The sequence below is a fragment of the Falco punctatus genome (genome assembly GCF_963210335.1).
Source record: "Falco punctatus genome assembly, chromosome: 18".
NCBI classification, from domain to species: domain Eukaryota; kingdom Metazoa; phylum Chordata; class Aves; order Falconiformes; family Falconidae; genus Falco; species Falco punctatus.
The window spans coordinates 6,611,653-6,639,600 of NC_137598.1; the positions used below are offsets into that span (position 1 = coordinate 6,611,653).

Below are 27,948 nucleotides of genomic sequence, written 5' to 3' on the forward strand. Positions count from 1 at the left end.
TGAACAGAGGAAGTAGCCCCAGGATCTACCCAAAGCTCAACTTCTTCACTTCCCAGCTCTGCTTTAACCAGAGGCTCCTCTGGGGAGAGACTCCTCCGCTCCCCCTCATTCCTCGCTTACTGGGAGCAAAGGGGCAGAGGGGCTCCAATCCTTAAGCAGATGGTCTTCTTCTGAATGCCCATCCCTTTTGCACTGTGCACACTCATTATCACCCAACCGAGGGCTGGGCCGCAGTCCCCCTCTCGGGGCTCTGCCCCATCCTCAGGCCCTTGCCCTCACCCTACTATTTTGCTCTGATACCGCCAACAAGCAACAATTTACTCTTCCCTTTTGACTCTCTATGATGATATGCAATCCAAGCAACATCCAACAGCTTTCCCCTATCTTGAGCAATCACCTCCTTTTAACTTTTGTAATCTTCTTCTAATACCATCCCAGGATTGGCCCACCAATAGAGGGGCCAATTGATCTCATCCCTCTTAAGATTCAGGGTCAATACTTGTAGAGTTGCAGGCTACCTCCTTCATTCTGTTCTGCAGATCTGTAGGGGGCTCTTGGCTATCGTGCCTAGCCTTGTACCATTCAGACATGGTTATTGCCTTAGCCACAGCATTCTGAATGCCAAATATAATCCCTTTCTGATACCGAGTCCAAAGCTGCCTGGGTCCGTTAATTTGCAGGTCCCAGTTCGGACCAACAGGGGAAATGATGCTCCACAGTTCCTGTTTTAACCTCAGCTTCCACATGTATTCTAGCTGCTTGACAAATCATCTCCTTCTCACTACTATCAAACAAAATCTGCAGTACTGCCTCCATTTCCTTACACTCTGGATCCTGTGTTTTAACCATCATTATTTCAAAAACACCAGCCACCTTCTCAGGGTTGTCTCAGTAATTTCCTGCGGTTGCTTTGCAATTCTTCAACTCTGTTATTGAAAACCGGACCGTCACTGTAATGAGTCCTTCATTTCCCACAGTCTCGCGCAGGGGAGCCTGTACCACTTCCCCTGGTTTGGCCCACTCCCACCCTGTGGCTGGGCTAAAACCTTCTGCCCCACTAAATTGCTCTCCCTCTTCACAGCCGCTTTCCCTGTGTGAAATGTGTTCATTTGATTCGTGTCAATATAGAACAATGCTAGGACCACATGATGAAATGTAACCTTCTGTCTTACCTTGTATAACCACACGCTTAAGAAAAACAGAGTGATCAATGTATATAGTTCCTGTATCTTGCAAAGAACATCTGGCTACATACCTAATTTCTGTATCTTAAAAAGGACATCTGGTTACACACCCTGATACGCAGGCTGAGGTGCTAACAGCATAGTGTTAAGTAAGAGAAGTTTACAGGGCGCATGCGTAAAATCTAGGGTCATCCTAAGGGTGAGCCGAGGAAGACTGCTGACTTCATCCACCGACCACCAGACAGGGCTTAAGAAGACCCTCGGAGATAGAAAGAGCATGCGCCACGAAGTACACGCCTATTCCAAGGATCCATTTACATAAACCGACCCTTTCTTAGAAATAGCTATGAATATGTATTGGTTTAGGAAGTATAAACCAAAAATAAACTTTGTACAGCACGCGTCTTGGTGGAGCGGAGACTCCCAGTGCACCCAGCGCTGTTTGCTTGCCTCTATTTGCTTAATAAATTGCAAACTTTGATTGTAAACCTATTTTGGGACTAAGTTATTTATCACAACGATGTAAACACAGTTCCCATCTAAGTGATTAAAAGCTGATAGAAACCGTTTATCAAGAAACCAGTTTTACAGTACCTTGTTCTTTTCACTCCTGGTTGTTGCTGCAGGTCTAGAAAACAGAAAGGTATTTCAGTACTGAAATGCTTACATTGATTATGAATAACACTACAGTTGCTTTGAAAACTTCATTGCAGAAATGAATTAAACTAAAATGTAGTATAACAACTTTGTTAGATGTAGTTGGAGACTGAAAAAGTTATTGTCTACCATTATGTCTATTGGAAGGCTATTTTTTCCACAAGATATTAAGCAAATAGTTGAAATAACTATTCTCTCAGCTTCACACAAAGTGACAGAAATCTTACAGCTACAGACATGTAGCTATACGCTTACGTGCATTCCCTGTTTAATACCAGGGGTTTAGCTCTCTTCAATACTGAGAATCCTTCTCCTACAGGTCAAAGAACTGTAATTTTGGATTCTCTGGTGTCCTGCGTCTGGCTGGGATGCAGTTTATTTTCTTCACAGCAGCCCACACAGCGCTGTGTGTTAGATTTCTGCCCAAAACAGTGTTGATAACACACCAGATTTTTAGCTAAGGCTGAACAGCGTCAACAACTTCTCTTTCTCACTTTGCCACAACCCACACAAGTAAGTTCAGGGTGGGCAAGAAGTCAGGAGGGTACACAGCTGCGAGAGAAAAGTTGGAGCGGGGAGCAGGGCAAAAAATCCTGAGATACCTGCAGTGAAAGAGTAATTTTGCTTTTCTGTAAGTCTCTCCTCGTCCTTTTTAAACACATGTAATACTTCTATGCCTGTGCACACACTCATGTAATTAATCAGAATTTGTGCACGTGACCTTATTGTTGACTTGGCCAGCATGTTCAAAGCACTCTAAACAAAAAAGAAGTGTTTGTCAACACAAAGCACATCAGTTAGTGTGGTCACACAAAAGAACAAGAATCTTCATATGCATCAGATTTGCCAAAAAACCCAAAATACAACAAAAATCCAAACTTGCTTCCAGCTCTCAGGGCAATTTTTATCAGTAAGTTTTATTTTCAACATTCCTTATGCATCTTTCTGGTTTGGAAGATGCATTTTGCCTCAGTATTGACATGTAAATCACAGGAATTTGGGTGGGTTTTGTTTTCTTTTTTTTTTCCCTTTTCTTTTTTAAGAGCAGGCAATAAAATTGAACCTCCATCGTCAGCTTCGTGTTTTCTAAAAAGAAATTTTCTTCACTTTTTGAGAAGCAGTGGACTACTCACTATGGCTTTCACCACTGGGGAAACTACTTCAACTACTACAGTATTAGAAAACCTAAGACACTTACATAGCACTACAAATAAGAATTAGAGATTATTTCCTTAGCTTACCCTTTCGTTGGCATTTTAATCAATTTTGAGCGCTCCCCAGATGAAAAACTCTTTTTGTCTTTTTCTTCTATCGTGTTTTTATTCTCCATTTTCAAACACACATTCTTCCTTAGAGTAATCTTTTGCTTCATTTGCCAATTAGTGATGTTGCCTGGTGGTGTATTTAATTTATCCAGACATTCCTGTTTTGCCAACGCCTGTGCTCTTGAACATCTTTGTTTGCTTTTTTCTTCTCAACCTATAAAAACAAAGTTAAGCTTCATGTATTTCTTAGTATTTCTAGAAGACAGAAACACCACATCCAAGATGGATTAATTCAGGGTTTACCCCTTAAATAATATAAAATGATATCTTTTTTTAATCCACAGAGAAGCATTTTCACAAAATTACACTACAAATTGTATTATTTGTCATTGAGAGTTCTTCAAATTCACTCATCATGAAAGACATAACAAAAATACAGCCCTTAGAAAGAAAACAATAGTGTATCTTAAAACATGAACAACAAAAAAGTGAAAGCATTACAGATGGACAGTTAGAAGGACTGCAGTGTTAGTTGTAACACCACCAGAAAAAAATCAAGTGGAACTGTGCTGGGCTACTGCTCCCTGAACAAGGGGAGGAAAGAAAAAAAAGATCCCAAACCCACAAACACAACTGGTTTCACAGGAAAGAGGAATTTTCACGAAAGACAATGAAGACACACCACGCAGATATCACAGCACATGAATTATTAGTCAAGACCCTGTTCAGAAGCTATTTTCATTCTTTGATTCAGAATCAGAACCGACATATTTATATGGATTTCTTTTTATGGCAATAAAGTGATAACTACTTGCACTGGAACCGAGTGCCACCTGCTGTTAAACTGGAACAATAATGCATTCAATTTTCCAAAAATGGGGAAAAAGACAACTCTCCACTGCCCTCTTTATTCACAAGTCACCTATTTCCATTAGAAGAAAACCTAATTTGTAGGAAGCATCTTCCCTTCATGACAAATAGCTAAAGTGAATAGGACCATTGATCCGGAGCGAGATTAAATAATAAAGAGCAGCAGGTGAACTACCTCTTTTGGCAGCTGTACCTTCTCTTTCTCCAAAGCCAGGAATACTATTTGCAGCATTCCTACCTTACCCTTAAATCTTCCCATATCTTGTTTTAGTTCTTCATCAAGATTCCTTTTCAGCATGGCACATGATTGCTGAGCATTCGCAAAAAGACTTTCCATTTCTGTTTTTCCTATTTTGTTGTCAATAAAGCAGTCCCTGGGAAAATCATCACTAAATCCAGAGTCTTTTCCAAGTTCCCTCTCTGTTACAAAAAGTGCATTTTCATCACGTGTAGAAACTGGTCTTATTTTAAGAATAATACTAGAAACGTCATCCAAAAGACTTGGGTTTTAAGCTGTATCTCAGGAAGTATTCACAACCCCCCACTGCATTTCTACTACTTCCAGTTTCATTCTCTTCCATTTCCATAGGAGGCTTTTTTTTTTCTCTCTGTATTTGCTAGAGGCATCTTTGTATCATTGATATTATTTGTGCAATCTCCTTCATCTGTACTCCAGGTATCTTCCCTGTTTGCATTTCACTTATCTTGATCAGAAAGGACACCAAGACTCGGATTACAGTTTCCATTTTGGGTACTTTCCCACCTAGCATAAGTTTAATGTCTCCAAATTCACCTTTACTTTCTAAGCTGTTACTTGATTCTGTTGCATGAGACGAAACAACATGAGAACTCTTCAGCTCAGCACTGAAGCCATCTTCTGACATTTCTTCCACAAAGGAAGTAGTTTTCCCAGTTTCATTAATTTCACCAAGCAGCTGCTTTAGTTCTGCTGTAACGCTTTTAAAACTTGTTTTCAATTCCCTCTTCTCATTTTCAACCCACATTCTTGCATCTCTTTCTTTCCAAGGTTTTGGACTTAGAACTGCTTGTCAGCACTGTGCAATTCCTCATTTTCTGATGTAAAATTTCTGCCTTATCAGTGTGATTTTCATGTGCTGTTTTTTCTATCAAGTTGGTAGTTTCTAAAATATATTTATCCTGAAGTAAACAGGTACAGACAGAAAGATTATCAAGAAAAAACATTACAGTTAATCTATGCAATTTATGTTGCAAACTCATCCTGTAATAGAAATAAGGCATTCTGAAAGCCATTTTTATAATAAAAATCAAGGATAGTAAATGAAAGGTTCACTGCACACCATCTTCTTAACAAGAGAAGGACTTGGAAACAACAGTTTCTTGGGTTAGATTTGCCTAGGCATTAGGGTTGCTTTTACCTTTTAGCCTGCTTGCTTTCTGTAACTGCCGGCATTTGTCACAGAGTATGTTTATTTTTCACGTTTTTTTGCTTTAATACCATTTTTCATTAAAACTGCCAACACTTTTCTCACCCACCCTCCTCCCTCCATTGCACTCTACTGTCTGGCATTTTACAGTCCCCAGCCGTCTAAGCTAACCCAAGGGGAATGAACATGACAAGCTTTTTACCGTTCACCACACAGAGAACTGGCTAAGGGAGGATTATTTCTTCACCCAAGCTTCAGAAGTAATAAATTCCATTTCAAGGTGCAAAGGAAAGGATTTATTAGGGAAACCTGTCTGCTCCTGCCCTCATCCCAGAAATCAGGAACCCAAGCTTGCAGGAAAACCGCACCATGCCTTAACCTTACCCAGCCGCCTCAAGCCCCTGTCCCCACGCTCTTTCTCAACAGCTCCGACTGCTTCTGCCCCGTGTCACAGTCCTGCCCACACGCTCCCTCCCCACACGCCTCCTCGGCTCGTGGTGCCTTCTGAACAGGGCCTGCAGCCCTGGTGTCCCAGCGGGCTGAGACCGTCATGCTCCTCGTGCTCCTCTCTTGTCAGCCAGGCCCTGTTCTCCCGCGGCAAAGACCCCTCTGCTCACAAGAGGGAAGGAGCACCTCAGCCAGACACCACCTGTCTCACCCTCCCCCTTCCCAAGCTTACTGGCCAACTACTACCACCTTGCAACAGGTTTAAGTCCTGTGCTTTGCCTGCTAGAATTAGGCATGTCCCTCTCTCGTGATGCCTGGCTGTGGGCTGGAAATAATTTGCTATGCTGTCCCTTCGGGTGTTCCAGAGGACGCCAGACCCCTCTGTGCAGCCCTGCCCCGCACGCCCAACACAAGCAGGACGCCTGCCTTATTCCCCTCTAGGATACCCTCTGAGAAAACCCTTTTAAAACACTTCACATGACCAAACAAGAGCTTATTTTGCAAAGGCTGGGGCAGCATCAGAAAGATCACCACATTTCAAGGCATTCTCTTTGATCATTTTCTTACAAAGAGGAAGACTGGCATGTTTAATCAATCAGATCAGCGTATTATAGACAAATCTCCCTCTTCACTTGAACGTGTGTTTTGCAAGGCAAAACCCCCTGCATTTGCCTGCACTGTTTCTCAGCAGTGCACAAGAGGAAAAACACCGCTCAAAATTTAAGCAAACGAGCTGAAAACAAATCAGTGTAACAGCAAGCATCCGACATAGTGACAAGGATTTTACCCCACCATAAGACGACTGTATCCAACTTTACTTCAGACTGTAATACAGCCTTCACCTACAGGACATCCCTTCAGCATTATTCACTGACTGGTAAGTTTTCTTTACCTTAGTGTATAGTACAACTTACTGAATCAGACTGTAATCCAAAATATTTGGGTTTACATACCCACATACCCACACCCCACAATATTCAATGGCATCCTTCATGTCTTCTTTTTCAGCTGATGATATATGAAAGGTAGATCCTGAGTTCTCACGTGCAGTGAAAAACCACACATTTTTATAACCAGCATGACTTAATACTACTTATTTACACCTAGAGTGCATCTTGAATCATCCTACTTGTGACAAAAATCTTAACACAAAATAAAACATCCCCTCAAATTTGTGCACTCCTAGAGAGAAAATTATCATAATACAGATTTAAGATGCATCTGTGTGAATTCCTTTCTTCCAGGGCATTATACTTCTTAATGTATACGGGAAATTTGCTGAAAATCGCTATATATGGTCACAAATAGGCCATTCCTATTTCTTAAACATGCACAACCTCTCTCTCTCATACATAGATATACACCTCTGTATCTCTGACACACTGTGCGCCACACAGTATTCCTCCAGCAACTTCAGTTTCCCTATGTGTTGTGCACAGAAAATCACAAACAACAAAGTCACAGGCTTGAAATCTTGAAGACCCCAGCTTTATTCCTTGCACGGCACAAATGTGTCTCTAGACATGGATCTAGACAGAGTATTTCAGTCAAACTGCTGCCCTGACAATAGACGCCTGAGCAGAAGACCCACTGATGTTGCTGGAAAACTGAATTTTACTTCCAGACATTGCGATACGGATCCTGTAGAAGTGATCTTGTAGAAAAGAAAAAAAAAAAAAATCACTACGAAAAGTTATATAGATGTATTACTGACATGGAACAAGACAAACAGAGCACAAGTGCTATTGGCTGCTCTCCAGAAGAGTTACACACTGGGTTTCTTCTTCCTTCTCTGTCGGTATATCAGTTGCTGCTCACAGACTGGAGTGACGCTGACATAACATGGCACATCCCAGGGTGACAGCGGGTGGGTTACATGAGAGCAGCTGCCATTGCTTCCCTGCTCCCTGAGCACCCAGCAGTTTTTACAGCACGCAACAGACGAGCAAAACCCATTTCAGGCTGAGCTGGGAAGGCGAGGGGCAGGGAGAGGTCACTCACGGACTGACACAAACGCCCACACAGCCCCAGCCCAGCCTTCCCGGCCCTGGCACTTTGCACTCAGGGGGGCAACTCTCACGGGAACCAGGGGGCTGGTGTCACGTGGCCTCACACAGGGACCATCTGCTTCTGACATGACAAACGGGCTCTTCCCCATCAGGCTCTCCTCTCCCTCCTGACCCTTGCCCACAGGTTCACAGACAAACCACAGCCGCCCCACTCGGGCTAAGGATCCTCTCACTAGGAAGCCCACCCGGGAGGAGGTGGCACACAGGCTTGGGCTCCCAAGCTCCCAGGAGCACAGATAATGCAGATTGTAAACTTGACATCTGGTCGTCTTCAGCTCACCTAGGTTTTTGTGCATCTTCACACCTCCTCCCAACTCACTTCATACGCCATTTGTCTGACAGCAGAAGAGCAGGTAATCCTGACACTTAATTTCCACCAGTTCAAAGGGAAACAGCTGGTGTTGAAAGCCTTTTTATTCCAGGAGTCCTAGCGTTGCAGCTGAAAAGTGCTTATATGTATAATTTATAATGATGGGTATCTTGAACATAGAATGATTGCTTGCCACATTTTTCTAGCCTCAGTATCTCTGGCAAAATACATGTGCAAATCTTACTGCATAAAGTACCAAGTCCCTCAGCATTTCTAGAGGCCACATTCCTCCTCAGGGCTTGGAAGGGAGAATCACTTCCCTATTTCCCTGCCTGCTGGTTTCAGATGAGGTGCGACACTTCACAGCAGTGCTGGGAGTAAAGCTGGACGGCGTTATGCAAACCTAAATATTCTGCCTGGCTCCAGAAGGCTGCAGGTCTCCCTAGGCTCTTTTACACATGCTCCATCACTGCTATTGCTTCAGCAGAGGTTTTACCTCCCAACAGAGACTTCCTTAAAAACATGTTCTGACTTTCCTGAACAGTGGATTGTATCTCACAGTTTCATTGATTTGCACAGCAGAATCCTGCAGTTTCCGATGAAGCTAACGAAGACTGTGTGCTTTCAAAACCAAGCACATTCAGCACCTCCATCATAACTCTGAATTAGAGCTATTGCCTAAACAACTACGTGTTGCACACGCTGCCCGTGCCAACCCTGGGTAGCCCAGCCCCGTTTCACCGATTCATCCAGGCACTTGCATCAGTGCGTCTGACTTGGTGAATTTACACATGAGAAACCAGGCATTTCTGACCAACACCCATGCTCTTTAACTGCACTGGTTATTTTTAAATTAATGACACATTACTAATTAAAGTGACCAAGACAAGTCAGAACTACAGCTTGGTTGCAGTCAAAATCACATGTGCCACAGATTTTCCCTGAATCTCTTCACAGCATCACCTATGATCGCTGTTGTCAAATACATGACTGCTTCTTTCTTTACCTGCAGAAAGCTTGGCACAACACGTACAATATTGTACAACATACAGCTCCATCTGACAGTGAGACCAGAATGACCTTCCTACACTGCAGGCGGGCTGCATATCTCCAGTAGCACCCACAGCCCCAGCCTGCACTGCTTTAGAGACAGCAAAGATCCGCGCTGATGAGAAACGCTCTCATGCACATGGCATTTCACCTTGTCCACGGATTTGAAACACGGGTTGCTTTGCGCAATTTAATTTTATGGTTTTGTTCCAAAGCAAAACAGACTGTCCAACAACTTTTGACTTACACTAAAAACCATAAATATTCACCTTCCATATGAACGGATACATGCCAGGATATGTACTGCTGATGAATTTTTTCACATGTTGCTGGGGAGCAATACCTGCAAGTGTTCATCTTTTTGTCCATCTCTTCTGGGATTCCTTCTAGCTGGCTACGTTGCATCTCAGGGTTGTATGGAGGGGATTACCTCCAAGCAGCGGGACAGATCACCAGCCACGCCTGTCGCTCCTAAACTGCCTCTGCTGAGCATCTCAGTGCCTCCCACAGTGGTGGCTTGCTCAGGAAGAGGTGGCTTGTGATGGCTCCTCTCCAGTACACATGCCCACAGGACCACTGAGCAAAGGACTATCCCACACCATCTTTCCCCTCTTTGAGAAAGAAAGCACGTACGTATCTATGGCTAATCTCCCTTCTGAAGCAGTACAGCTCAGCTGAGCCCTCAGACTGCTTTTCTGCAGCATCTGGGATTCTTACCAAAACTGTCTCCATGGACTCTACCCGGACTCGGTTTTGTGCAGAGGAGGTATTTACTGCCGCATGCACAAGAGCAACGGCAAGGGCAGGCAGCGCAGCGATCTCCTGTTACCGAACGTGCTGCTCTGGGACTCCCAAACAGGCAGTCAGTTATATCCCTGGCAAAGTTCTCCAGCAAAGCCGCCCCTGATTTGTATCCACCTCAGCTGTACAAACACGGTGTAAACAGAAGCCGAGCGGCTCTTTACCTCCAGCACTGTATGTCCCTTTCCTTCCCATGTCACCACCACCTGCAAAAGCGCCCATGGAAATGAGCAAACCCCATGCGCCAGAAAGAGGCAGGGCTTTCAGAGGAAAGGAGGGTATTCAATGGAAGCTGCAGATGTGCCCTGCCTGAAGAAGGCACCACTGGCAACCTCTCCTCTGTGAGAGCTGTGGAGATGCAGAGGGGGCAGGAAGGCAGGCATTCAGGGGAGTAACTAGAAGCCCTGGTTTGCTATTGCTGCAGTATCCCTGGCTGGGGGACAATAGAGCTCTCCATGAAATGACAATCAACCAAAAAAATTTCAGAGGGAGCACAAGCTGCTGGGCGTCAGCAAAGGGCTGTGCTCAGCTTTTCTGCGGCAGGTTGTCATAGGTAAGGTGAACACGAAGCACAGGGAGGATCTGCAGTTCTACCTGCCTTGCAGGGGGTTGGCCTGAGCTCCCCCTTTGCAAACCAAGTCACCCTCCGACCACACGGCACAATCTCTGCTTACTGTATGTCCCAGCAACTGGGGTACCCCATGCAGATAAATCTGAGAGGTACCCCCTGTTCACAGCTCTAGTCATCAGTGGTTCCAACAACTTCTGATGCTCAGGGTGTCCCCTGCGCCAGTGGTCCTCCCTCCAGGCGCCCCTCCTCCTCTCCATTTGCCCTGGAGTAGACAAACTCAACATCACACCCATTCTGGGGAGATTTAAGCCCCAAAGAGCTCAGAACTGGGGGAAGCCAGCACAAAAGCCTATCTTCTCTCTTGAGAGTTGCAATGTCCTTACACCCTTCCTGTCCTTCCCGTCTAGATCAGAAACCAAACAGGGGAAGCGGTGCACGCAGATACACAGAGAATACTGAATGGGACACATTGGCTCCTCTTTTAACTCCTTTATTGTCTTGATATGGAGAAATAGTGTGAAATGGGGACAATGCACATCGATTGTGATTGTATATGTCTGCTCAAGGAATGAGGGTATGGTGCCTGGTCATGGGTGTGGTGTCTGGTCACATAGTCACACAGCTTTGAGGAGACACCTAACCTTCTTCCTCTAACAAAGGGGCTATTTTAAAAAAGAATGAGAAAAGGATGAGAGACATTTCAATGTTATCTAGAGGAAGGGAGTGCTAAGTTTTCTTGCTGGAGAAGATCAGATGGTCACAAGAACATGAATCACCTACAAACCTGCAAGACCACCACATTCCAGGCAATGGACTGATAAGCTAATTAACATACGAAGCGAGAGTAAGCAGGTTTAGGTAACGAATATGTTTAGGCATTAATTGAATATTCATTTCTTTTATTGTATAAATGTGAGATGGTTCTTCACTTCAGGTATGCACTCTTGTGGAGGAGCCATCCCCCGTGCATCTGCACGCAATAAACATACCTACTTTACAACTTTCGAGTTATAGAGTCTAATTCCGCATGTCAAGGTGGCCGGAGAAAAACAAAGTGATTAAAATTGTGAAATAGGAAATGGAAGGAGTAAGCCCTGTGAAAAATCGCTCTTGGGTTGTATATTAAAACATTGGAGGGATATCGTAGGACAGGGTGGTACCGAAAATAGAATTAAATTGATTAAATATTGTAATCAGTGGTAGCCTTTGTATAAATTGGGGAGTGATGCGAAATGGCCTCAGGAGGGAGGAACGTTAGATTATAACACTCTCCTGCAATTAATGTTGTTTCTGAGAAGAGAGGGAAAATGGGACGAAGTATCGTATGCAGACATGTCCTTCGTCCTACGGGACAAACCTAAAGTGGCAAAAGGACTGTGGATTAGTACCCCCTCGGGATCCTATGGTACTAACACTAGAGAGAGTGCGGGATTAACATCACCTGATCTTTGATTATGGCTCCAGAAAAGGATAGGAAAAAAACTTGAGACCTAAACTAGAAAGATGTTCTTGTTGAAATTTTTGTGTTAAAAAGCTCAGGTTGCGGTAAAAAAAGTCTCATGGGTAAAAAAAGTGTCACAGGTAAATAGTCTCATGGGTAAAAAAAGTCTTACGGGTAAAAATTCTCACAAGTAGAAATTCCCATGATAAAAAAAATCTCACGGTTAAGAAAAGTCTCATGGGTAAAAAAGTCTGATGGTTCAAAATTCTGATGTGTAAAAAGCCTCAAGTGTAAATATTCTCACGGGTAAAAAAAATCTCATGGGCAGAAGTCTGATGGGTAAATAAGTCTCACAGGTACAAAGTCTCACGGGTAAAAATTCTCACGGGAAAAAACGTCTCACGGGAAAAAAAGTCTGACGAGTAAAAAAAGTCTCACGGGTAATAAGTTTCACAGGTAAAATGTCTCACAGGTAAAAAAAGTCTCATGGGTAAAAAAGTTTGATGGGTAAAAAAAGCCTTATGGGTAAAAACCTGTAACGGTAAAAATGTCTCACGGGAAAAAAAAGCCTGATGAGTCAAAAAAGTCTGATGGGTAAAGAAATCTCATGGGTAAAAACTCTAACAGGTAAAAAAGTCTCACAGGTAAAAAATGTCTCACGAGTAAAATAAATCTCACATCTAAAAATTCTCGCGTGTAAAAAAAGTCTCATGGTTAGAGAAGTCTTACTGGTAAAAAAACTCTCAGAGGTGGAAAAATTCTCATGGGTAAAAAGTCACACAGGTAAAAAAAGTCTCTCGGGTAAAAAAAGTCTCACGGTAAGAAAAGTCTCAGGGGTCACAAAAGTTCACGGGACAGTAGTATCACAAGTAAAAAAAGTCTGATGAGTAAAAAGTCTCATGGGGAAAAATGTCTCATGCTTAAAAAGTCTCATGGGTAAACTAAATCTCTTGTTTAAAAGTTCTCACAGGTAAAAAAAGTCTCATGGCTAGAAACGTCTTATGGGTAAAAAAACTCTCAGAGGTGGAAAAATTCTCATGTGTAAAAAGTCACACAGGTAAAAAAATTCTCACGGGTAAAAAAGGTCATGGGTAAAAAGTCTCACAGGTGAAAAGAGTCTGATAGGTAGAAAAGTCTCACAGGTAAAAAAAGTCTGACGGGTAAAAAGTCTCACAGGTAAAAAAAGTCTCATGTGTAAAAGAAGTCATGGGGAAAAAGTCTCACAGGTAAAAAACGTCTCACGGGTAAAAAAGGTCTCAAGGGTGAAAAGTCTGATGCGTAAAAAAAGTCTTTTTTTACCTGTGAGACTTTTTCCCCTGAGACTTCTTTTACCCGTGAGACTTTTTTTTCCCGTGAGATATTTTACTCATGAGAGTTTTTACCCTTGAGACTTTTTTTACTCATCAGATGTTTTTACTCGTAAGGCATTTTTTCCCGTGAGACTTGGTAGCTGTGAGATTTCTTTTACCCGTCAGACTTTTTACCCGTGAGACTTTTTTTACCCATGAGGATTTTTACCCTTGAGGCTTTTTACCCGTGAGACTATTTTTACCTGTGAGACTTTTCACCCATGAGAATTTTAACCATGAGACTTTTTTTACTTGCGAGACCTTTTACCCGTGAGATTTGTTTTACCCGTCAGACATTTTACCCGTGACACTACTTACCTCTGAGACTTTTTTTACCTGTGAGACTTTTTTTACCTGAGACTTCTTACGCGTGATAATTTATCTACCCCTAGAGACTTTTTTTACCCGTGAGACTTTTTACCCATGAGACATTTTTCCCCATGAGACTTTTTACTCTTGAGACTTTTTTTACCCATGAGACTTTTTTTACTTGTGATACTACTGTCCCGTGAACTTTTGTGGCCCCTGAGACTTTTCTTACCGTGAGACTTTTTTTACCCGAGAGACGTTTTTTCCTGTGTGGCTTTTTACCCATGAGAATTTTTCCACCTCTGAGAGTTTTTTTACCAGTAAGACTTCTCTAACCATGAGACTTTTTTTACACGCGAGAATTTTTAAACGTGAGATTTATTTTACCCGTGAGACATTTTTTACCTGTGAGACTATTTTACCCGTTAGAGTTTTTACCCATGAGATTTCTTTACCCATCAGACTTTTTTGACTCATCAGGCTTTTTTTCCCGTGAGACATTTTTTACCTATGGGACTTTTAACCTCTGAGACTTTGTTTTTTTACGCGTCAGATGTTTTTTTACCCGTGAGACTTTTTTTACCTGTGAGACTTTTTACCCAAGACTTCTTTTACCCGTGAGACTTTTTTCACTCGTGAGACCTTTTTTACCTGTGAGACTTTTTTTACCTGTCAGACATTTTTTTACACGTCAGACATTTTTACCAGGAAAATTTTTACCCGTGAGACTTTTTACCCGTGAGACATTTTAGCCGTGAGACTTATTACCCATAAGACCTTTTTTATCCATCAGATTTTTTTACTCGCCAGGCTTTTTTTCCCGTGAGACTTTTTACCCGTCAGACTTTTTTTACCTGTGAGACTTTTTAGCCATGAGAATTTTTCTACCCGGGAGAGTTTTTTTACCCGTGATACTATTTACCTGATAAACTTTTTTACCCATGAGACTTTTTTTACCTGTGAGGCTTTTCTACCTGTCGGACTTCTTTTACGTGTGAGACTTTTTTTACCCGTGAGACTTTTTTACCTGTGAGACTTTTTTTACCTATCAGACTTTTCACCCTTGAGACTTTTTGTGCCCGTGAGACGTTTTTTACCTGTGAGACTTTTTACCCATGAGACTTTTTTTTCCCTTGAGATATTTTACCCATGAGAGATTTTTACCCTTGAGACTTCTTTTACCCGTCAGATGTTTTTACTCGTAAGGCATTTTTTCCCGTGAGACTTGGTAGCTGTGAGATTTCTTTTACCCGTCAGACTTTTTACCCGGGAGACTTTTTTTACCCATGAGAATTTTTACCCTTGAGGCTTTTTACCCAAGAGAATTTTTCCCCGTGAGACTATTTTTACCTCTGAGACTTTTCACCCATGAGCCTTTTAACCATGAGACTTTTTTTACCTGTGAGACTTGTCTCACAAAAAAGTCATGGGTAAAAAGCCACTCCTTCCCTCCCCCCTTCCCACCCGCGGGCTGCCCTGGGACTGAGCCAGCTCGGGGGGGGGGGGGCACTTGCAGAGGGGCTGGCTGCACCTGGCTGCTAATCCCCCTGCACCTTCGCCATGCTCTGAGTGTACAGGAAGGAAGAGATTCAGAGTTTAACAAAATTTCCCCCTGATCCCTTTAGATCATGCCCAGCATATGGCAATAATTAGCCTTTGCTGCCTTAATCAGGGACATGACTGACAAGCGTCCCAGATGAGCACTGACCTCGCAGTCACTTGCCAGGGCAGTGGCCTGGCCCTGAAACACAGTCCCTGCCTGTGCCAGGGAGGGGCTGGTATGGAGACGCCGGTGCCCCAGTCCACAGGGAATGGCACAAGCACACAGGGCACAAGGAGAAGCCATGGCTGCAGGGCAGGTCAGCTGCCAGCCCAGGCCCACATGCCCCACTGGGACCTTCTCCCCAGCCCTGGGGCCCTGCAGAGGCAGCACCACTGGGCAAGCAGGTCATGGGCTCCCTGCAGCAGCCGCTGGCGTTCACCCCGCCGGCCCAGCCCACCCTGCCCTGCAGTTCCAGTAGCTCTATATTCTGCCCCAAAAGGTCCATGAGAGCCCCCATGGGATGCGAGGAGCCAGGGGCTGGCAAGGAAAGGGGACGGGAGCACAAACCCGACCCACAGCCCTGCCTGGGCTTGCTCCTGCACAGGCTCTGCAGGTCTGCGGTGCTGCACCCCAATCTCATGGCTGTTACAGACATCCCCAGCCAGGGCAGCCTCTCCTCCCTGCCTCACCTTTCCTACAGCGGGGCAAGGGACCCTGGATAGGGCTGCAGGGACCCTGCCTAGTGACACAGGCAGGGAGATTGTCCCCTCCCTCCCAGGGGACAGCTGCGTTCAGGACAGGGGGATTGCACGTGCGGGCAGTGGCCCTCAGCATCACACCTGTATGTCGGCCAGCAGCTCCTGCTTGCGGCGTCGGATGTTCTCCAGCTCCTGGCACTCCTCTGGGGTCAGGTCACTGGGCACTGAGCAGAGACATGGTCAGGTCAGCATGCGTCGCCATGGGAATTGTCCCTGCCAGGCTCCAGGCACAGTCTCTGCTCCCGGCCAGCAGCCTGGGGCCTGTCAGGAGCTGGGATATGGAGCTGCTGGGTGCCCGGGGGAGCAGGGCTGGCGATCAGCATCCCTGGCCCCACGCAGCAGCTAAGTGCCACCGATGGCATGCGAGGAATGCGAGAGCCAGGGCATCGCCCCGCCAAGCAGTGGCTGCAGTGGGGTAACTGGGCAGTGGAGTAACTGGGCACCGCCAGTTCCAGCTGATTCAGCCCGAGGCGGCTGGGTAGTTCGGGCAGAGAGGACCAGCATGGCCCCTGGACCAGCTCCAGCGATCCTCCTGCTGGCCCTGGCCCTGCCAAGTCCTGTTTAACTCCACTCTACCCTGGCTGGACTGGTGCTGTTGTCTGTCCCAGTCCCTCCTGTGGCAGGGTAGCTCTGCTGTGCCCCATGGCATGAGTTCCACATAGATCTGGAGGGTTGCTCTGTTGCACCGGGTCAGTCCCAAACAAAAAACAGCTCCTGGCTGTCCTTACAGCCCCCTCTGCGCTCAATCCATTTTTCCAAGCCAGCGCCCATAGCTGGCACATCCTCTTGATAAACCTCGCCTGTGTGCCATGACATCTACACCTCCCTGTCACGCTGCGGGAGCCAGGCACACCCTCCCAAGGATCAAGCCTGGGGCCACCGCATGCCCCTCCTTGCTCCCGAGTCCCACAGCTCCTGCAACATGCCCAGTGCTCCCCAGTGCATGACCTCCCACTCTGCAGTGACATGGCATCCCATTCCTGTTCCCTCCTGTCCCCAGGGTTACCCACATTCACTCCAGCAGCGCTGCCAGCCCTTGCCTACTGCCTGCGCCTCACACCTCTGCCAGTGGGTCCCACCAGCTCCCTTGCACACAACTCCAAGGTCACCCATGAGAACACCAAAGCACTGTCCCTCCAGAGCACTCTCCCCAAGGGAGGTGGCAGCAGCAGCTTCTGGCTCGGCCCTCAGGCTGCCTCCTACCCACACACCCCGTGGTGCTGGGGACAGGCACTGCCACTGCCCTCTCCTTCCCCAAACGTTCCCGCTCCCTTCTGCCAAGGCCCTGCGTGCCACCATGACCATGGACTCCAAGCCACCACTGCCACCAGCCCAGACTCACCCAGAGTGTCCCCAGCATGGCTGCCTGCCCCATACCAGCACCCAGGGACAAAGCATGCCTTCAGACTAGCACTGTCCTCAACCATGCACGGTTCCTCCCAGAGCTGCTGCTGCCTCCTCAGTGGGAGCTGCACGTGCCCCTGGGGCAATGGTGATCACATGAACCAAATCTCTGGACTCAGCACTTCCCTGGTTCCGCTCAGGCTTTCTGACAAGTTTCCTCCTTCACAAAGTTCCCCCACTGCCAAGGTTGGAGCAACCTTGCCTTGCGACACCATACCTTCAGACACGACAGCAACACTTCCCAATCTTTTCAGTCTCTGACACCAGCAAGTACGAACCAGACAACCCCGCTCACGGCAACAGGGCTAAAAGTTATGTAAACTTGAAATACCAGAGGCCTTGCCTTATCAATACATCCAAGCACCATATGCACACCCCAGTGCCGTCCCCGCAGGTGCCCGGCCCCTCCTGCCCGGCACCCAGGACACACTGCAAGCCCGGGCTTGCTGCAGGAGGGCCAAGCTGCATCGCAAGCCCATTGCCAGACACAAAACCTCCAAATCCTCAAGCAGCAGCATGTGCTGCAGGACCCTCCCAACACTGCGGCCGCAGGGAAGGTGAAATTCGGTGCCAAGGTTGGACATGCCCTGAGGCAAGCCGGCCTCGGGTGGAACCAGAGCAAAGGGAGCCCAGGCAGGAGCAGCGCTGCCTCCCACTGCCCAGCTGCGAGCGGGCAGGGGTCTCGGCAGGCCCCAGGGCAGGTGTAGCAGAGGATGAGATTCTGCAGGGCAGAGGCGGCCAGCGGGTCTGTACCGGAGCCTGGGAAGGTCCCTCCTAGCCTGCGCTGCTGCGGGGAAGGGCAAGCACTCGTGACACCGGCCCAGCCATGTCAGCAGCAGCCAGAGGAAGAGAAACCCCAGACGCAAGAGCTTTTCTGGGAAAGGAAGAGGGCGTTAACCCTTCCCTGGCACTCCACACAGCACCCGCCTCGCCGTGCCGAGCAGAGCCTGAGCAGATCCCAAGAGGCTGGCGAGACTCACGGCAGCAGAGTGGTGCTGCGGGGATGGGGAGGCTGAGGCAGGCGCTTGGCTGCTCTGGCTTCAGCCTGGCGCAGGAGCTGGGGCACAGCGACCCACCGCATGCTGATCCCAGTGCTGGCGTATGCTCCCTGTGAGCATGGGGTCCCGGTGCAGGGGGCCGGGAAGCAGCAGCAGCAGGAGGGCAGCAAGGGGCACCGACAGGATTTGTCCATCCGTCCCAGGCTCCCTGGGGTCTGTGGCAACTGGGAGCAGCAGCACTTCCCCCTCTCCCACCATACCCAAAGCAAAGCACCCTGTGATACACGGAAGCCATGCTCGCGCCCTCTGCTTCCCACCCCACTGCCCTAAGACAAGCTAGCACAGTGGGTGACACAGGAGTGGGGCAGCGTGGAGCTGCCCCCCTGCCTCCCCCTCATCTTGGCCCCACTAGCCTCCTTGAACTCCCGGGCTGAGCTCACCGTTGCCCTCTGCCCTGAGCACCATCCTGGCAGGCCCTGTCAGCCATGCCCCTGCTGCCCATCGCTCCAGAGAGGTGCTGCTGTTTCAGGGCGCAGACACCTGCCCACCCGGGTGCTTCCCGGGCTGTGCCAGGGCCATGCCAGGCCAATGAGCTCCAAGGCTGCTTGGGCGTCATCCTGGCCTCGGCAGGAGCCTCAACACCCTGCTCCTGCCACCACCAGCCCAGGGCTGCCAGCACCTTAACTCCTCTGCTCCCAGCCAGGAGGGGAAACAGGGCAGCCAGCACACTGCTCCCCCTTCTCGGCCCCTGGGTCAGGGGACATGATGTGTTGGGGTCCCAGCCAGGCAGGTACTGGGGGCTGGCTCTGTCATTCCTTCCTTGGAGGCTGCCAGGACACTTGACCCAGCACATCTTGAGCTCACTGCAACATTGGGGTCCCTTCCCCTTCACCAGCTGGGGTCACCCCCTCCCAGCAGAGCCCCGGCCCTGCCCCGCAGCTCCCCTGGAGATCTGCCAGAATCCCCCACTGCAGGTCCAGGTCGTGCTCAGGCTGTAAGGACTGAGCTCCAGGCAGGACTGGGAGGGCTGTGAGGACCACCAGTGCCAGCTGCCCTCTGCAGACTCCACAGCAGCTCACACTGGCGGATGGGACCACAACTGGGACCAGGGGTGATGCTGGTCCTCATGGGAAGTTGCTCCCCACTACCTTGGCCCTTTGCTCTGGGTGCCTGTACAGACCCCACTGCTCAGTACAGGACCACTGTGTGGCACAGTCTGGGGCTTGCAAGGCCATGCCTGCAGCAGGAGCAAAACCCCAGCACATCCCTGTCCCGCTGTCAGCTGCCTGGAGAGGCTGCATGAGCCTCGGCCACCTTGACTCAGCTAAATCTTGCTCAGCAGCACGAGATGGAGAAGCAGCACCCAGAACACCGTCAATGGAGCAAAGGGAGGGAGAGCTTCGGAAGTCTCACATTGTCTTTGGCCCACAGCTGTGCTGCAGCAGTAGCCAGTCCTCCCACCAGCCCACGCTGCACCTGCACCCGGCTGCGCTCGAGGAGCAAAGGGCAGAGTTTAGGTAGACCATGGGGATGAGCTCAGGGTGCTGCCAGCGGCTGCTGCTGGGCTCTGCTGTGGGGTGCCACTGCCTGCTCCCACTATGCCCCATGGCTCGGGGGCCCATGGGGCCCTAAGAAGCTTCCTGCCCGTCTCAGCGCGCCACATCCTGTTTTCACCGTGTTGTGTGTGCATCCTGGGTTGCGTTAGCCCCATCCTTCCCTACCGACAGCTGAGGTGCGTCAGGAGAAGAGTTTGGGGACAGACACTTCCAGCAAAGACCCTCCCAGGTAGCCGGACCCTGCATCCAGAGCCAGCCAGGGGCCTCGTCCTGTTTCTGTGCAGCCCTGCCTGTCAGCCCTGCTCCCTGTTCACAGAGCCTGGCAGGGAACCCTCATCCACAGCTGCTGCCTCGCTTCCTGGCAGCTCCAGGCTGCCACGCTCCCCATGCACAGACCCCTGACTCACAGTGCAGCTGGGCGAGCACTGGCTCAGCCACATGCACACACATTGAGCACTGTGCTGGTGTTGGGAGCACAGCCTGGCAGGGACCTTGCTTGCTCTCCACTCCGCTCACTGTGCTGGGCCTCAGGAGGAACAATGCCCACGGCACAGGGCTGGCCACAGAAGGTCTCACAGCCCCATGCCCCACCACACAGCCACACCTAGTCCCATGCTCAGGCAGGAACTCACAGACAGCAGCATTTCACACAGGCGGCCAACCCTCAACAGCATCGCCAGTGCAGCAGGCACTGGGCTTTCCCACACAGATCTCCATTTGACAGTGCTGCCCTGAGCTGCCCTTACAGCAGCGAGGGTGGCCAAGTGCTCACGCATCGCCCAGGGCAGGAAGACAAGGGGCAAGGTAAGGACCAGGCTGCGTGCAACCTCCCAGCCGCTGCTGCCACCAGTTCCCAAGCACCCCCCACCCCAGCATGGCACCGGGCACCGGTGCAGGGCAATGCCACGCAAGGTAGCCCAGTGCTCAGCTGTCCTGCTGGGGCTCAGTGCTTGCAGAGGCCTGAGCCTGGGTAGGCTGGTAGTGTGCGGGGGACAGAGGTGGCGAGACAGCGAGGACTCTCTGTGCCACTGCCAGCAAGAACCATATGGAGCTGGAGCCACAGGCACTGCCGTGACTGCCAGGGCAATGGGGACCCTGCAGTGAGCAGAGGGAAGGGCATGAAGCACCTACCTGCCTTGGCAGCCACTGAGGGGCAAAGGAAGGCCTGGAAGCTGGAGGCACAGAGCTCGCTGACCGTCCCCATGCTGCGGAGGTCCCGTGCAGGACACCAGCAGCTCCAGCAGGGCAGGCAGGAGCAGGCAGAGGCCTGGTAGGTGCCGTGTGGCTGAGCAGCAGGCTCCCCCATGTCGGGGCCTGCGGGCAGGGTGCAGGCAGGGGAGCCGGAGGACCCCCCACTCCGGCTGGAGCCAGGGAAGGCGGCTCTGGCAGGGGAGCTCCAGCTGCGGGAGCCCACGCAGCAGCCCCAGCCAATCCCCGCCGCTCCCTGCCTGCACACCAGCCCGCTCCGCTCCCGATGCTCCGCTCTGGCCGGCGGCTCAAAGCCACTTAGAGGACAAGGAGTTTGGGAACTCCCCAGCAGCCCCCCCGCCCCGGGCTGCCTGCCCCCAGCAGCCCCCTTGCCCCCGCAGAGGGCCAGCAGCGGGGTATTTTTAGAGCTGTTTTATCTCTCCGTATTAGAGCATTAAGCATCGGGAGCCGACGGTCGCGTAGCAACCAGCACTGCATAAAGGAAGGTGCACCAAGAGACAAGGCGGCTCTGGCGAGGCCTGGGGAGCAGGGGGTGCTGCCACGGCTCCCACTTGTGGGGTGCAGGGCCCGGGCACCAGTCCCAGCACAGCCCCGACAGGCTCAGCCTGCCCCGCGTGCTGTGCACGGGCAAGCCTGCTGCGCCTCCTGCCAGTCCTCCGGCAATGCCGGTCAGATGGCTGGGCTCCAGGCATGCCCTGGTGGCAATGGAGATGCCTCCCGCTCTGCTGCGGTCCTGGGGTCTGGGAACTGGGGAAGTCCTGCCCCAGGATCCCAGCCTCGGACCCAGCTGTGGAGCTGGGGGGAAGGCACAGCCCTCTTGCCCTGCAGCACCTGTGTTCCCCAGCCCCACAGGTGCTGAGTGAATCCAAACCGGACTGACAGCTCTTTCCCTTAAAGCAGGAGCAATCCCCGAGTGTAGGGCACGGCCATGAGTAACAAACCCTAGAGCCTGCTGGGGCACGAGGCAGCACCCCACGGACAACTTGGCTGCCAAATCTTGGTTGCTAGGAGCCAGCAAGCTCTGCTCACCTGCGCCGGCAAGCACGGGGACGTGCTGAGCTAGGAGAAACCCAAGCCAGGCAGGCAAGAGCCCTGATGAGGCAGGCAGCAGGGAAGGGCGCCCTGGGAGGAAGCCGCCCTGGCAGGCAGGAGGGTGCAAGGCAGAAGGGGACCTTGGCGCCCACAAGCCGTATAACTGGAGACAGGAGGAAAGATGCAGAAGGGCAGCTCTCAGGCTCACGAGGGCAGCCAGGCACTCTCTGCTGATGTGACCGACCTTCTGGTTTTGATGCTACTTCCCCTTTGCCAGAGGCTGAAGTGGTGATTGCTGCATTGCCAGGAAGCAAAAGAGCAGGCGAGAGGAGCCAGGGAGGCTGATCTGGGCACGTGATGTGGCAAGCACCTGCCCAGGCCTGAACCAACCCCCACGTGGCAAGGGCACCCATGGGTGCTCCAGCCACCCCGAAGCAGGGCCAGGCAGCACGTCCCATGTTAAGCGACCTGGACGTGCAGCTTGATCTTCACACCCTGCTCAGGTCAGGCAGAGTGTTCACAAACACCCTGGGGTCACCTTAACCATGGCTCTGAGCCCTGATCTTTTGCCTGCCAGAAAGCAGGGCCCCAGAGAGCAGCCTCCCTCCAGCCTCAGGCCCAGAGCAGAAATGTCCGACCCCAGCCCTACTGCCCAGCACACAGACGGGCTGAAACAGCCACTCCAGGAGACGCAGGCCCTGCTGCGTCCCTGATGCGTAACTGCTGAGTGTCAGCAATATGACTGATCATTCTCTGCTCCCAAACATCTCAGCAGAGGAATGGGCTAATTGCCTCTGCTCAGTGCTGCACTGCCTGAGCCCTGCCGTCCCGGGCCCCTGGCTCTGCTCTCCAGGCCCACTGCTATCACCACACTGTCCCTGTGTCTTTAACCTGGGAGCCTCCTGCTCTGTGGAAGAGCTGCCCCCCAAGATGGGCCCAGTGACTTGCCCCAGCTCACCCCATACCACACCAGAGAAAGGGCTGGTGCATCACCAGCAGCTCCCCTGGCAGCATGCCTTCCGGCCCTGGTCCCCTTGGTGCACACCGCAGTCCCAAGCTGCCTCCAAAACAGCTGATTCCGTGCCCAGGGGCCTGCCAGGGCCTGCTGGCAGAACAGGGCTGTGCAGGCTGGCAGCAAGGAGAGGGCAGGGATTCCCCCCGGGCGGTGACCCCCAGCCTGCCAGGGGACCTGACAGCATACCCTCCTTTGGGGATCTCCCACAACTCACATGGACCACCCCGCCCCGTGGCACTGGCCATCGTGCCCCAGACAGCGAGCCCCCCCCCGGCACAAGCTGCTTTGCAGGAGACTGCATCAACCCAGCTTAGCGAAATCCCTTAATCCCCCAAGACAGAGTGAGCAGTAATCCCTTGGGTGCAGCAGGATTACCAGTGCTGCCCAGTCCCCCTCACCCAGGGGCCAGGTCTGAGCCAACACAGGGCCCAGCACAGGAGGTAGTGCTGGGATGGGATTGTGCTCCCCACAGCTGCTCACCGGTGCTGCATGTCAAGAGCAGCTGGGCTGGTTCCCCAGTGCAACACCACTGCCCTGCCATTCAGAGGCCTTTGCTCCTGCACCACCGTGCTTGGTCAGCTCCAATCCAGGTATGGGTTCAGTCCCCACAAGGAGATGGGGGGAAGGGGGCGGAAGCGTGGGGCCGCACCCCGGCAGGAGTGGGGGGAGCCCACATCTGTGCCACCAGCTGCTCACCCTGGGATTTGCTCTCTGCTGATGCAGATGGCTGGAGAGGGGCCACGTATTGTGAGGCAGACACTGGCGTCAGCACAATCCCACCAGCAACAGCCTCCCCATCAGGCTCCCACCACACCAAGGCCTCATCAGACTGTCCTCTGCAAAACCAACAGAGCTCAAGGGCTTCAGAACAGCTGCAGATTGCAATGACCCTGCAACAGGGACAGCAGCAGGGATTTGGAGATGGCTGTGCTGCGCATCCTGCAGCTGCCCTGTGGCCCCCGCAGCATGGTGATCAGGCAATTTCTGATGCTGACAGACAACCCAGGACATCCTTGCAGGCAATTCTAGGAAGCAGCGAGAGGCTGCTCGCAGAATCACTCCCTGCAGTACTCTCCTGCTAATGGGCTGCATCCAACAACACCCATGCTGGGCCGCACACCAGCGGGGCCAGGCACTTGCACCTTATCTTGCACAGTAAACTGCTGTGCGAAGTCACTTCTGGGGTGTAACGGCAGCCACCTAATCAGCTGCACTGCACAACTGTGGCAGGCAGGAAGCTGGCCCATGAACCAGCATTGCTAGCAACAGTGGCTTCATTGGCACCAGCAGTGCCTGAGTGACCTCAGCACCCAGGAAGAATAGTTGCCAGTAAAGCTTGCAGTATCCAAACCTTGGTTTCAGATCTCAGCCAGACAGGCTTCAGCCACCTGCTCGGCAAAGCTCAAGGAAAACCCACCTGCTGACCCACAGGAACCTGCCTCAGAGGGCTGAGGCAGAGGCAGCACCTTCCTGCCCAGTCCTGTTCCTCAGCACGGGAATACTCTGCAGACACGGTGGATGGAAGAAAGCAGGAAAGCAAGCTGCATGTGCACGAGAAAGGGGACCTGCAGCCCCTGAGCTGTGGTGCCCTGCTTGGCCCACCCTGGCAGCGGACCCTGGGCACACACCGGGCGCTTCTGTGCCAGGCAGATGCGCTCTGGAGCCAGAGTCCTGGCGAGCCACTCGACGGGTGCCACCGGCACAAGCCTGCCCTACAGATCTGCGGAGCCTCAACTCAGACAGTGCTCAGAGACAGCAGCTGAATACAAAGTGAGAGTGGCGCGGGGAAGGCGTGCAGGCAGCCGGTCCCAGAGCCCGGCAGCGCCGGCCCCGCGGGCGGCCCGTGAGCTGTGGCAGCGCGGCGCCGGCGGTGCGGAGCCACTGGGGCAGAGCCCCGGGCAGGATGAGGCCGCGCCGGGGCCACCGGGTCAGGCCCCAGCAGCTCGCCCCGCTCCCCGCGGGCGCCGGTTTCCTCCCGGCGCTTCCTCCACCGCCGCCTCGGCCCCGCCCGGCCGATGCCGTGAAGGCCGCGGCCACGCGTGGGCGAGCGGCCGCTCCGTCACCTGCGGGCGCAGTTCCCACCGCCCCTGCCCGCCCGGCCCCGGCCTCACACCTGGAAGCGTCCCGGCCCGAACACGCCGCCCGCCCAGCAGAGCCGCCCCTGCTCCACTGGGGAACCCCCCCACCTCCCCGCGGCCCCGTGCACCGGAGCGGCGTGCCCCGCCACGGCCCGGCCCAGGTGGGGCGGGGGGGGTTCCCAGCGGCGCAACCCCAGCCCCGCACTGACTGTAGCCGCCCTCCTCCTCCATCCCGCCGCCGCCTCTCCGGACCCGCCTGCCTGACGAGGCCGCCGACGCCGCCACGGGCAGCGTCACGTGACGTGGGAGCTGCCGGGGCCAGCCCCCCCGGTGCCCCGCCCCCGAGCCGAGCCGAGCCGAGCCATAAACACCACGAATTTATTGTCTGCGGTCCCGGCCGCAGTACCCGTCCCGCAGCCAGCGCGAGCGCGAGGGGGAGGGGAAAGGGGGTGGCTGGGCAGGGAGGAGGAGGAGGAAGGGCAGGAGGGGCTGGAGCCGTGCCGGGCCACGGCCGGGAGACGAACCCCAGCCCCGGTGCTCCCAGCTCTTCAGCGTGGGCTGGCGTCCCCCTGCACAGGGGCCAGCGGGGGCACGTTAACCCGGAGCAGCAGGGGTAATTGCAGGCACGAGTCTAACTCCAGGCTGGCTGGGAGAAGAGGCTGCTGGCACAGAGGAGCTGGTGGAGGAGCCTGGACAAGGCAGGTCACAGCTGAACAGGCTCCTCCTCAGCTGGAGGGAAGCAGCCCCAGCCCACAGGGACCCTGGGGGCTGCAGGGACAGCAGCTCCCAGAGAGGGAAGGAATGGAGGAGAAGGCAAGGAAGACAGGAAGACAAGGAAGATGGGAAGACAGGGGGCCCCAGCTACAGCATGATCCCCAGGGCTGAGGCCCTGGGTATAATGCAGGACCAGCGCCCCCGATCCTCCCCTCCTGCAGCAAGGTCCACCAGCAGCTCCCAGGACAGTTTTCTCCACAAGCCCCTGACCCAGGACTGCTCTGGGCTCTAGTTGGTGGATGCAGATCATAACCTGGGAGGAGACGAACAGCATTAGCACCCTACCAGCAGCTGACCCCGCTCCCTGCCACACTGGCTTCACTCACCAAGGTGACATCTTGACAGAAGCCACCCCCGATGTGCAGCTGTGCTTGTTCTCCCACTGCTGAAAGGGATTTAATTGTCTCCTCTGCTCCCACCTTACTTCCCTAATCTTCTTTACCTGGGCAGAGGCAGAAAGGCTTTTGAGGTGAGAGCACAGAGTCCCCTACTGCCTCCCACCTGCTCCCACCCAAGACACAGCCAGGACTCACCTTCCCTCTGTCAAACTGCTTGTCCCACTCATCGATGACAGTCTCACTCTGGGCCAGCACTGTGTCCTGGATGGCATCCTGGCTGACAGCCGAGATCTCACCCTTCCAGGTCAAGACTGCAGGAGCAGTGCAGTCAGCAGGGAGCACCACGCTGTGCTCTGCTGCACCTGCCTGCACACGGCCCCCACCCTGGACCAGAGGCTGGAGCCCCTCACTCCAGCACCCCCAGCAGCCCCTCAACTGGGTGCATCTGCCTAGCTCCAAGACCCCACCCCCCCCCGACGGTGCTGGGGGGAGCTCAGGCCCTGGCAGAGCACAGAGGGCTCTGCCCACATCCAGGGCTCAAGGCAGGGGAGCTGCCAACCCAGGTGAGAAGGGATTACCTTCTTTGCCATAAGCCTTGTCCAAGGAGTTCCTGAGCAGCTCTTTCACCACACCGAACTCCTCCTGGCTCCTGGGTGCCGTGCCAGCTCCATAGCTGGGCTCAGGGCTCAGGGCAGCTGGGTAGTACCTGCACCCATTTGCAGCCTGGCTGTCCTTGGTGCATGCTGGCACTGCAAAAACAGGTGGGGTGATGACAAGTCAGAGGGAGCTCCCGCACTGCTTCATCTCCAAGGCAAATCTCTCCCCAGAAGACACTGTCAGGACTAACAAGGTCCGGACAGCACAGGGTGTTTGGGCACACTGGCGCCTGTCCTGGACAGGGAGGATCTGAGGATAAATTTTCACCCCTCAAGGGACCCATCCCCACAAGACTGGAGAGGAGCACCCCCTCAGCCAAGGTGGGTCAGGAGACAGGCACCACCAGACAGCTGCAGGGACCAGCAAGCTCCAGGGTCTGCACACCAGTGAGGGTCTGCATGGGCAGAGAAGCAGCCAGCACCAGGCATGGTGGAGGCACACAGTCATAACTGGTGTGTCATCTACAGTGCAGGTGCCAACACCACCCAGCTTGCGGCGAATGAAGAGACGGGACGCAGCTTGATGCAAGCAAATGTCAATTTATTGTACAGAAGCACGAGGTTTTATAGACTCTCAGAAGCTGCACGTTTTAAACTAATTGGTTCTTGAAGCTAAGCCTTGCATACTAGGCAATCCCTGATTGGTGGTTGACTACCAGCAATTAACAACAAGGTGTTATCTTTCCTTGGCGCCATCCGTCTCCCACTCCCCTGTGCTCTGCAAACATGCCTCATCGTGTTAGTTGTTGTGTCTATTCACACTCCTTGTCCTCCCTGGGTTCGTGACCTACAAGCTCGAGCACATTCCCCTCAGCTAACTGATTGCCACGCATGGTCCTAGTTTCCAGCCCGCTCCTG

At 52.0% G+C, this 27,948-nt stretch overlaps 4 long non-coding RNA genes across 69 annotated transcripts in view; 1 reads left to right on the forward strand and 3 right to left on the reverse strand.

Moving 5' to 3' along the window:
* LOC308055213 overlaps nt 1–27,948 on the forward strand; it is a 528,334-nt gene that overhangs the window by 15,389 nt on the left and 484,997 nt on the right. The window lies entirely within an intron of this gene.
* LOC308055215 overlaps nt 1–27,948 on the reverse strand; it is a 118,754-nt gene that overhangs the window by 11,918 nt on the left and 78,888 nt on the right. The gene's annotated exons all lie outside the window — the stretch shown is intronic.
* Nucleotides 11–27,945, reverse strand: LOC308055227. Its single transcript, XR_013924485.1, has 3 exons — nt 27,878–27,945; nt 27,577–27,842; nt 11–90 (listed from the first exon to the last, which is right to left on the reverse strand). It is a non-coding gene; the product is annotated as an uncharacterized lncRNA (long non-coding RNA).
* LOC308055221 lies at nt 26,628–27,570 on the reverse strand. Its single transcript, XR_013924478.1, has 2 exons — nt 27,013–27,570; nt 26,628–26,745 (listed from the first exon to the last, which is right to left on the reverse strand). It is a non-coding gene; the product is annotated as an uncharacterized lncRNA (long non-coding RNA).